This window comes from Stenella coeruleoalba (genome assembly GCF_951394435.1).
Source record: "Stenella coeruleoalba genome assembly, chromosome: 15".
NCBI classification, from domain to species: domain Eukaryota; kingdom Metazoa; phylum Chordata; class Mammalia; order Artiodactyla; family Delphinidae; genus Stenella; species Stenella coeruleoalba.
In genome coordinates this window covers 13,503,045-13,515,468 of record NC_137161.1, presented here as the reverse complement: position 1 = coordinate 13,515,468, position 12,424 = coordinate 13,503,045, and positions in this window count along the sequence as shown.

The following is a 12,424-nucleotide window of genomic DNA, read 5'->3' as shown; positions in this document are numbered from 1 at the left end:
GGTACTGAGTATCCCTGTTCTATATTCTGGTCAGGACCTCTGACCTGAATTCTAATCAGGTTCTGGTATTTTCTAGCTGTGTGTCCTTCGGCAGTTTGCTTAGCCAGGGGCTCCTTTTCCCCAGCTGTAAGATGGGAATAATGTACAGTACATAGCTTGCGGAGTTGGTCAAGGTTTAAATAAAATACGTAAATAGTTTTGCCCTGGGACCTAGTACTGTACTGTATATGTGGCAGGTGCCCAGTATATAGGGGCTATTGTTATGCATGGGAAAGACAAACTTAAACAAATGCTGAGTTATTCAGGGCCTCAGTCAGACCTTTTATTTAAAGACAACAGCTCCTGTTTGCTGTTTTCTACCTGCTGCCTCTGACTGCATGGGCAAGTGCTAGGGCTTGTGGGCAGTACTGGAGTTAGAAGGAAAGGTGCTGGCAGAGCTCTGAGTTTAGGTACATACCGCAGACGTGTGATTGTTGTTAAAATAATAATAGTGGTAATAATGGTAACACATGTGGGGTGACCAACTGTCCTGGTGTCCCTAGGACTGAAGGGTTTACCAGAGGGTGAGCCTTATCTAAGTAGGTGTCCAACTCATTTCAATTTGCCCAAGACTTACCCTATTTAAAAAAAATGTTTTATTGAAATATAGTTGATTTACGTTGTATTAATTTCTGCCTACAGCAAAGTGATTCAGTTATCCATATATATATTCTTTTTCATATTCTTTTCCATTATGGTTTATCACAGAATACTGAATCTAGTTCCCTGTGCTATACAGTAGGACCTTGCTGTGTATCCATTCTCTATGTAATAGTTTGTATCTGCTAACCCCAAACTCCCATTCCTTCCCTCCCCCCTCCCCTTGGCAACCACAAGCCTGTTCTCTATATCTGTGAAGACTTAACGCTATTTTAGCACTGTAACCGACAGGCCAAATCCAGCCCACTCCCAGTTTTTGAAAATGTTATTGAGTTAATTGTAGATTCACGTGCAGTTATAAGAAATAATACAGGGAGATCTCTTGTGCACTTTGTCCATTTTCCCCAAATGATAACATTATGTAATACTCTAGTATAACATCACATTCAGGACATTGACACTAATACAATCCACCATTTTACTTGCTGTACTCATTTGTGTGTGTGTATGTGTGTGGATTAATTCTAAACAATTTTATCACTCGTGGTTTGTGTATCTACCACCACAGTCAAGATACCACACAGTTTCAACACCACAGGGATCCTTCATGTTTCCCTTTATAACCACACCCACCTCTCTCCCAGGTCATGCCCCAATCCTCATCCCTAACCACAGGCAACCACTAATCTGTCCTCTATTTCTAAAAATGTCATTTCAAAATTGTTGTACAGGGGCTTCCCTGGTGGCGCAGTGGTTGAGAGTCCGCCTGCCGATGCAGGGGACGCGGGTTCGTGCCCCGGTCCGGGAAGATCCCACGTGCCGCGGAGCGGCTGGGCCCGTGAGCCATGGCCGCTGAGCCTGTGCGTCCGGAGCCTGTGCTCCGCAACAGGAGGGGCCACAACAGTGAGAGGCCCGCGTACGGCAAAAAAAAAAAAAAAAAAGTTGTAAATGTTGTACAATTGGAACCATAGAGTATGTAACTTTGGGTTTTTTTTTTTCTGCTCAGCATAATTCCCTGGACATTCAGGAGAGTCATCTAAATTATCATGTGTCTCAGTAGTTTGTTCCTTTTTATTGCTGAGGGGTATTCAGTGGTAAGGATGTGCCACAGTTTAACTCTTTACCTGTTGAAGCACATCTGGGCTGGTCCCAGTCTTTGGCTCCACTTCCTGTTTCTGTATACAGTTTTATTGATGCACGGTCACACCCATTCATTTACATATCGTCTACAGCTGCTTTCCAGAGTCGACTAGACCACAGACCCTAGGGCCTACAGCCTGAAATATTTACTATCTGACTCTTTTTTTTTTTTTTTTTTGGCTGTGCTGGGTCTTTGTTGCGGTACTCGGGCTTCTCTAGTTGCGGCACATGGGCTCTAGAGCTCGCGGGCTCAGTAGTTGCGGTGCATGGGCTTAGCTGTGATATGTGGGATCTTAGTTCCCTGACCAGGGATCGAACCCGGCCCCCCTGCATTGGGAGCCTGGAGTCTTAACTGCTGGACCACCAGGGAAGTCCCTACTATCTGGCTCTTCATAGAAAAAGTCTGCCAACCACTATTCTAAGCACTTAACGTATATTAACCTATTTAACCGTTACAGCATTCCTATGCTATTGTCAGGATCATAATCTTCATTTTGCAAAGGAAGAAACTGAGGCACAGAGAAATTAAGTAATCTGTTCAAGGTCACAGAGTTGAGGCAGATCTTGAACCCAGATGGTCTGGCTCTGGGGGCTGCCCCTTAGCCGGTCCTCTCTCTTAACTCACGATATGGGAACACAAACAGGACAGGCAGGAAAGAGGCAGCAGCTGAGCTACCTGGGATTTTTCTTTGAGGGCTGAAAGGATAATAGGATTTAGCCTGTGGTCGTTTGCTTTCTTAGGAGAATAATGCTTGGAACAGAGCTAAAACTTCTCACTAATTTGAGTTTAACAATTCAATATAGGGTTTCTTATATTTTCCCAGGATTTAACTAAGGCTTAGGCCCCAGATCTGGTCACCTGGTTTCCACGGTTTATTGGTAACTGGAAAATTAGCACAGCTGTTGCTGTTTTTGTTTATCTCCCAAGGATTTTCAGGTAAGTAGAGACCCGATCCTAGAGACCAGGGGGAAGCTAATTGGTGGGTTTAAAATGAAATACCTTCATTTTATTTTATTTATTTTTTGGCTGTGCTACGCGGCTTGCAGGATCTTAGTTCCCCGACCAGGGATCGAACCCGGGCCCCAGCAGTGAACTTCCTAACAACTGGACTGCCAGGGAGCTCCCGAAATACCTTCATTTTAGCTGGGCATAACATTATGAGATGAGAATATTTGGGTCTCCCTTAGGGCCATACACTATCCTGATTTTCCCAGGATTGAGGCGGGTTTCTGGCAAGTAAGTGTTAAAACCAGGAAAGGCCCCTGGCAGACAGGGATGAGTTGTTCACCCTAGTCCCAGCCCAGATTTAGAGGGCAGAGGGGGGATTTCCTTTTTTTTAAAATTAATTTATTTATTTTTGGCTGCATTGGGTCTTCATTGCTGCGTGTGGGCTTTCTCTAGTTGTGGCGAGCAGGGGGCTTCTCTTCGTTCTGGTGCGCGGGCTTCTCATTGCGGTGGCTTCTCTTGTTGTGGAGCACGGGCTCTAGGCGTGCGGGCTCAGTAGTTGTGGCACACAGCCTCAGTAGTTGTGGCTCGCAGGCTGTAGAGCGCAGGCTCAGTAGTTGTGGTGCACGGGCTTAGTTGCTCCGTGGCATGTGGGATCTTCCCGGACCAGGGCTCAAACCTGTGTCCCCTGCGTTGGCAGACATATTCTTAACCACTGCGCCACCAGGGAAGTCCCCAGAGGGGGGAATTTCAAAAGACAAAGATTAGGGACTTCCCTGGTGGTCCAGTGGTTAAGACTTCATGCTTCCAATTCAGGGGGTGCACGTTTGATTCCTGATGGGGAAGCTAAGATCCCACATGCCGTGTGGCCAAAAAATGAAAAAGAAAAAAAAAGAAAAGACAAAGATTAAAAGAAGCAACACTTCTATTCTTTCAGACGCTTTTGGTTTGTTCTTTTTTCATGGACATTGTGAGAACTCCACGCACACAGAGAGGCTCTTCACCTGTAAGTAACCCAGCCTCTATCTCCTGAGGAAGAGGGCCCTACCCTACCTCATGGAATAGTCATCATAGTGTTCAGGAAATCCATCATGAACATAAAACTATTTGCTACTACGCCCTCTCATGCTCAAATTTCCCCAGCTGTCCCAATAAAATTCTTTATAGCTGCTTTAAAAAAAAACAAACAAAAAGAAATGAGTCAAGGATCAAATATTGCATTTAATTGTCATATCTCCTTTGTGTCTCTTTTAATCTAGATGTAGTCCAGCTCCCTAGCCTTCCTTTGCCTTTCAAGACAGTTATTATTATTTTTTCAGAGTCTAGGCCAGTTCTACAGGATGTCCCTTAATTTGAATTTGTCTGATTGTTTTTCCAGGTTTAGATTCAGGTTAGATATTTGGCAAAATACTACAAAGGTGATGGTGTGTGTGTCCTTCTTGGGAATGATTTTTAAATTTATAAGAGCTGGCAGCCCAGCCCCTTTAGAGGGGAAAATATTGAAATCACTGAAAGGAGAAGTACCTTGGTCAAGATCATATCTGCTCCTTTGTTGGTGAACCCAGACTCTAATTCTGGTCTCTGTGTCCCTCTGCACCTATGTAGTTGGTCTGTCTTCTCTGTTCTTAGAAATGGACTTATTTATTTATTTAATTTATTTTTATTTTTGGCTGTGTTGGGTCTTCATTGCTGCGCGCGGGCTTTCTCTAGTTGCAGCGAGCGGGGGGCTACTCTTGGTTGTGGTGCGCGGGCTCCTCATTGCGGTGGCTTCTCTTGTTGTGGAGTCGGGCTCTAGGCATGCGGGCTTCAGTAGTTGCAGCACGCAGGCTCAGTAGTTGTGGCTCACGGGCCCTAGAGCACAGGCTCAGTAGTTGTGGCGCACGGGCTTGGTTGCTCCACAGCATGTGGGATCTTCCCGGACCAGGGCTCGAACCCGTGTCCCCTGCACTGGTGGGATTCTTAACCACTGCGCCACCAGGGAAGCCCAGAAATGGACCTTTTTACCTCCCTCCATGGTATACTTTTTTTGGTTTTGGTCAGAACTCTGCTTTAAAAAACAGCAACAGCAACAGCAAGAAAAACCTTTTTTCCTCATTACTTTCGCACAACAGGGCTTGGACTGCTATTGTTTGCTGCAAACTTCTTTGCATCCAATTCTTCCTCTTTTCAAGATAAGCCCTGTTTTTTTCCCAGGGCTCAGGGAACCACACCTATAAGAGCTGTTCCAGGCACGTCCAGCATTGTTTCGCTTTCACTGATAAGGTTCCTTTGCTAAGAGCACTCCCTTTGTCTCTTACCTGTGTCCACTCTGAGAGTCACTTCTCTCTTAGTTTGACAGAATGGCCATTTCTGTGAGGATGCTAGTCAGTCATTCCTGTGTTGTGCATTCTTGAGAGCCAGTTAGCAACCATCCCCAGAATCGTGGCTTAAACCAAAGGTTCTAAAACTTGAAAATGCATCAGAACCACCTGGAGGGCTTGTTCAATCACTAATTGCTGGGTGCTACATCCAGAATTTCTGATTCAGTAGCTCTGGGGAGGGGTGGAGGATGTGCATTTCTAACATATTCTAGGTGATGCAGACGCTGCTGGTCCACAAGCCATACTTTAAGAATCATTGGGGCTTCCTTGGTGGCGCAGTGGTTAAGAATCTGCCTGCCAATGCAGGGGACATGGGTTCGAGCCCTGTTCTGGGAAGATCCCGCATGCCACAGAGCAACTAAGCCCATGTGCCACAACTACTGAGCCTGCGCCCCGCACTCTAGAGCCCGCGTGCCACAACTACTGAGGCTGCGTGCCACAAATATTGAAGGCCACGTGCCTAGAACTCATGCTCCACAATGAGAAGCCCGTGCATTGCAATGAATAAGTAGCTCCTGCTGCCACAACTAGAGAAAAGCCCGCATGCAGCAACAAAGACCCAGTGCAGCCAAAAATTAAAAATAAAATAAATTAATTTAAAAAAAAAAAAAAGGATCATTGGCCTGGGACTTCCCTGGCGGTCCAGTGGTTAGGACTCGATGCTTTCACTGCCGTGGCCCCCATTCGATCCCTGGGCGGGGAACTAAGATCCCGAAAGCCACGCAGCATGGCCAAAAATAAATAAATAAATAAAGGCTTACTGGCTTAAGCTGGCGTTTACGTAATATCCAGCTGCTTCGATTGAAGTATTTTAAAGTAAATTACAGACATTATAACACCCTCAAAACCTGACAATGCCCTCTTCCCAGGGGCTCAAAACCTCTACTTTCCCTTCTTCCCACATCTAATCCGTCTTGAAGTTTTCTCTGTTCTAGCGTGCATAGATACCCCAAATCCGTCCCTTTCTCCTACACCATCCGAGTCCAGGCTCACATCCCCTCTCACCTGAATGCTGCAGTCACTTTCTCGCTGGTGTCCTCTCCCACTCCTGCCCCCAACCCCCAGTCGCCCAAGTGATCTTTTTTTTTTTTTGCGGTACGCGGGCCCCTCACTGTTGCGGCCTCTCCCGTCGTTGCGGAGCACAGGCTCCGGACGCGCAGGCTCAGCGGCCATGGCTCACGGGCCCAGCCGCTCCGCGGCCGAGTGATCTTTGAAACATGCAAGTCAGATCGTGTCACTCTGCTGAAAACACGTCAGTGGCTATTGCTATTAGAATAAATTGCAGACTTCTTTTACAACCAGCCAGAACCTGCATGTCCCAGCCCCTGCCTCCCTGCCTGGAGTTATCACTTACTTCTGCGCTGGAGTCCTCCAGGCCCTGTGCACACCAAACCATTCTCTTGAAGAAGTGGGTAACCCCGGTTGCCTCTAGGGAGGGAACCTCATTAATATATTATCTATTGAAATCAATACAATAAAAAATGTACTAAAGAAGTAGTTCTCTGATTGCTCTCTAGCCTATCATAATAATCCATGTATTTCCTTTCTTTTCTTTTCTTTTTTTTTGGCCTTAACATGTGCCATACAGGATTCCCCCACCAGGGATTGAACTCGTGTCCCCTGCAGTGGAAGCATGGAGTTTCAACCACTGGACTGCCAGGGAAGTCCCCATGTATTTCTTTTATATAGCACTGATCATAGTCTGTAACTAACTTGCTTCTATATTCAACTTTTATTTCTCACGCCTCCCCCATCACTAGATTACAAACCCCCTGAGAGCGGGGAATGTGCTCCCTGGGGCTCACTATTCTCTTCCCAGGGGTTAGCAGAGTGCCTGGTGGGTGGTAGTAACTTCACAAATGTTTGTTGAATGAATGGATCTTGTAAAATGGAGGCAAGGTGGGGAGGAATGTGTATGAAATCACCTGGGTATTCAGAACCTGCATACCTGAGCTCCAGACCTGTTGGGACGGAGTCTGCTGGGGTTCATTACTGTGTAATGCACTTTGAATGCCCGAACTTCCTCTGCCAACTCCCGTACCAAGTGGTTGTGGCTGCTTGAACATGTCAGAGTCAGCAAAATAATGCCGGAATTGTGTTTGCCGCATCAGGCCTTAGGTTTCCTGCCTGCAAAATGGGCAGAGTGAATTAAAGTTGGCTTCAGTCTTTCTTATGCTGTCTTTAGGATTTTTGCCATATCCTTGGATCACCAATAATATTTTTATTTTCTTCTTTTTTATTTTTTTGGCCAAGCCGCTCGGCTTGCAGGATCTTAGTTCCCCCACCAGGAATCGAACCCAGGCCCCAACGGTGAAAGCACAGGGTCCTAACCACTGGACCGCCAGGGAATTCCCTACCAATAATATTTTTGTTAGTATTTTTCTTGAAATCAATTCACTTATTTTTAGTTATATACATTTTATTTCAAAAGGAAATGTTCTATCAATGTGTAAGCAGAAACCTTGCATCAAAACAAAAAGTAGAGTAAAAATAAAAGCAGTGAAACAACATGTGATTACATTTTAGATAGCTACTGCTGCCTGCTGGAAACTTTAGCATTTCAGATGGTGTGTCCTTTGTAAAAAAAAAAAGGAAATTACACTGAGATTTCTTACTAAAGGTGGAAGAATTGGAAGGTGATTGAAAAATGGGGGATTTTCTCACAGTGCTATTTAGGGATGCCTGGATATTTTACAAGAATCATCTCACCTGCCCATGGGGAAATGTCTAATTCAAGCAGCTCATTTCAAACGTGGAGACAATGAGGCCAGGATGGGGAATGGAATTTCTCCAGGACACTCACTGGGAATTTATCAAGTGGTTTGGATTGTGAGCTTTGGTAATAGGGGCTGCAGGGACTTCCTGGTGGTCCAGTGGTTAAGACTCCACGCTCCCAATGCAGGGGACCCGGGTTCGATCTATGGTCAGGGAACGAGATCCCGAGTGTCACAACTAAAGATCCTGCAGGCGGCAACGAAGACCCGGTGCAGCCAAATAAATAAATAAATATTAAAAAAAAAAAATCGGGGCTGCAGCCACATGTGTCTGGGGCAGGGACTGGCACCTAGCGTTACTCAAGAAATGTGTCTGCGATTACAAACATTTCTCTTATACAGTCATCATCGACTCCATGTACATCCGGGGCAACTGATATCTGATCTTTTTTGTCCTTAACTGAACTTTCAGTTCTTTGAGGGCAGGGACTGTATATCATATTTTACATAACAGCTTTTATTGAGATATAGTTCACATACCATTCAATTCATCCATTGAAAGTGTAAAATTCAAATAAAAAATATATTTACAAAATTAAAATGGTTTATAGTGTATTCACAGAGCTGTGCAATTGTCATCACAATATTACTACACTTTCATCGCCCCAAAAAGAAACCCTGTACCCACTAGCAGTCACTTTCCATCTCTCCCTCCCCTATCCTTTGGTAACCACTAACCTACTTTCTGTCTCTATGGTTTTGCTTATCAGGACGTTTCATAAATGGAATCACGACATGTGGCCTTTTGTGACTGGCTTCTTTCACTTAGCATAATGTTTCAAGGCTCACCATGTATCAGTACTTTATTCCTTTTTTTATGATTTTTTTTTATGATTCCTTTTTTTATGATTTTTTAAAAATTAATGTATTTATTATTTTTTATTTTTGGTTGCGTTAGGTCTTCGTTGCTGTGTGTGGGCTTTCTCTAGTTGCGGCGAGCAGGGGCTACTCTTCGTTGTGGTGCACAGGCTTCTCGTTGCGGTGGCTTCTCTAGTTGTGGAGCACAAGCTCTAGGTGCGCGGGCTTCAATAGTTGTGGCACACAGGCTCAGTAGTTGTGACTCGTGGGCTCTAGAGTGCAGGCTCAGTAGTTGTGGCGCACAGGCTTAGTTGCTCTGTGGCATGTGGGATCTTCGCGGCCAGGGCTTGAACCTGTGTCCCCTGCATCATTGGCAGGCAGGTTCTTAACCACTGCGCCACCAGGGAAGCCCAAGTACTTTATTCCTTTTTATGACTGGATAATATTCCATTGATGGATATACCACATTTTATTGATACATTCATTGGTTGTTGGACATTTGGGTTGTTTCTACTTTTGTGCTCCTACGAAGAGTGCCGCTATGAACATTCATGGCCAAGATCTTGTGTGGACACATGTTTTCAGTTCTCTTGGGTAGATATCTAGAAGTGGATTGTGGAGTCACGTGGTAACTCTGAGTTTAACCTTTTTAGGGGCTAGGTTGTTTTCCAAAGCAGCTGCACTCTTTAAGTTGTACCTCATAATATTTTGTGTCTTATGTTACTTCGGAGCTTTTGCTTGCAAGGTATGAAAGCTCACTCAGTGGACTTTGGGAAAGGGTGGGTTTGTGGTAAGGATATTGGTAGGAATCTTACTTGTGGCTTCATCCTTATAGAAAGCCAGCAACAGTCAAATAAAGAGGCCTCGCAGGAGGGCTGCTGTCTTGTCATCATTTGTGGGTCACCTCAAATGTCATCTCCTTTCTGGAGTCTGACCTGACTTCCTAAAGTAGCCTCACCAGTCTCTAGTCTCTCTGTTCGATCACCTGTATTATTTATTTCATGGCATTGATCACTTCCTTATATTATCTATATGTTTACTTGGGGATTATTCATCCCTCTGCCCGGTCTCTCCACCCCCAGAACCTGAGCTCCCTGCAAACAGGCCTGTCTTGTTCACCCTTCCATCTTCTGTCCTGGAATAAGTGGCTGTATGTCACCTTACATGCTTGAAGGGACTTGGCAGATGTAATGAAGTCAAGGATTCTGACATGGAGGGAGTATCTGGACTTATCCGAGTGGGTCCAATGTAACCACAAGGGTCATTGTAAGAGGGAAGCTGGAGGGTCAGAATCAGAGATATGACAACAGAAGCAGAGGTGGGAGTGATGTGAGTGCTGGCTTTGAAGACAGAAGGAGGCCATGAGGCAAAGAATGTGGGCAGCTTCTAGAAGCTGGAAAGGCAAGGAAACTGCATCTTCCCTACAGCCTCCAGAAGGACGGCACCCTTCGATTTCAACCCCATAAGTCCCATTCCAAACTCGTGACATCCAAAAATGTAAGATAATATATTTGTGTTAAGCCACTACATTTGTGGCAAATTGTGAGAGCAGCAGTAGGAAGTAAATACAGCACTCGATAAGCACTTGACAAAAAGACGGATGAATGAAGAAGGCCTCACAGACACTTAGGTCCTACAGAGAGCTCTGCCGGCACTGACGACACGGTCGCAGGCCACTGCTTACCGCTAGCAAAGTTAGAGCCCTGCCCTTAACCAAACTCCGTTTCTTTCTCTATTTTGGTGTGTCTAGGGGTTGTCTTCCTTCCCTTCCTGCCACCTACTAGTTTCCCTTACCCTCTACTGGCTTCCCTTACCCTCTACTCTGCTTGGTTCCTGGTCAAACTGGCTGGATGTTTATATATATATTTATATGTATATATGTGTATATATGTGCATATGTGTTGTGTGTGTATATATATATATATTTCTTTTCACATATTTTGGTGACTTCTGTGTCTTTATTTAAATTCTTTTAATTAAAAAAATTTGTTTTTGGAGTATAGTTCATTTACAATGTTGTGTTTCTGCTGTACAGCAAAGTGAATCAGTTATACATACACATATATCCACTCTTTTTTAGATTCTTTTCCCATGTCGGTCATTACAGAGTATTGAGTAGAGTTCCCTGTGCTCTACAGAACGTTCTTATTAGTTATCTGTTTTATATATGGTAGTGTGTATATGTCAATCCCAATCTCCAGGGACTTCCCTGGTGGTCCAGTGGGTGAGACTCTGAGTTCCCAATGCAGGGGTACGGGGTTCGATCCCTGGTCGGGAAACTAGATCCCACACGCTGCAGCTAAAGATCCTGCCTGCCGCAAGTAAGACCTGGCATAGCCAAAAAGAAACAAACGAAAAACCCCAATCTCCCAATTTCTCCCTCCCCTCTTCTGTCTTTAATAATGATATTCTATCTCGTCCATGGTTTTCATCCTAGTATCCTGTCTGCTGAAGTTCCCGGGGTCTAATACCACCTTTTCTTGGTGTGCTGATTCCAAAGATTGTTTCTGTGGGTTGTAATTTAGTATTGTATGAGCCCAACGCCTCGTTTCCTGTCCTCGAATTTTCATTTCAACCCGAGACCCTTGCTCTCTGAGACATCTCTCTCTCCTGGCCGTCATAGTATTAGTTCGCACTTAACTGGTTTGGTTCTATTTTTTTTTTTTTTTTTTTTTGGCCTCTGGGGGTTTCCCTTACTTTCTTGTGAACTCAGTTATTCATTTGAAAGAATATTTGTTATCTTTTACCCAGAATTTTCAGATGTGTTTGTAGTCGGGGGTAGGGGGTAGGGTGTTTCAGGTTATCTAAATCTGCTATATTGCTGGGAAAGAACTGCCTTCACTTTTCTTCTCTTCATATCGTTTCTTTGAGTCCTTTTTTAACTAGCTGATTCACTTTATAGTTTCTGATTTAAAGTCATCTTCAATGGAAATCTGACAAGTCAACCTGTTTGCTGTTTGGCCAAAGATTTTTGTACCCAGCTACATCAGAAATCACTCACCAGCCCATGCGTTGGCTGTCTTTGGGGCTGAGGCCCGTATATGATCCCATCAGCCGTGGTGTGAGCAGAAGTGTCCAGTCACGTAATACCAAGGACAGTGACTTCTGCCCTTCCTTTAGAAGGGTCTGTGGGTGGGGCAGGTATCATGATTGGTACGTATGGCCATTTACCTTTAATATACTCTGCAATCCAGTTGATTAATAATAGGCAGAGGGTTATTTTTTTAAAGCTAGAATCTTAAACTGGCTTATCCCTTCACCCCGGCATAGATATTGTTTTTATGCCCCAACACTTCCATTTCTCTGATGTTCCTACTCTGTAATTACTGAATAATTAGAAGAGGGGTTAATCCTTTTAAATGAGCTTACTGTCATCACTTTAAAACTCAACTTCATTAAAAAAAAGAAACTCAGGCTTCCCTGGTGGCGCAGTGGTTAAGAATCCTCCTGCCAATGCAGGGGACACGGGTTTGAGCCCTGGTCTGGGAAGATCCCACATGCCGCAGAGCAACTAAGCCTGTGCGCCACAACTACTGACCCTGCGTGCCACAACTACTGACCCTGCGTGCCACAACTACTGAAGCCCGGGCACCTAAAGCCTGTGCTCCGCAACATAGAGTAGCCCCTGCTTGCCACAGCTAGAGAAAGCCCGCGCGCAGCAATGAAGACCCGATGCAGCCCAAAATAAATAAATAAATTTATTAAAACAAAGAAAAATAATGGGCCAATCCCATGACATTGATTTCCAAACCCAAGAATGGGTTTTG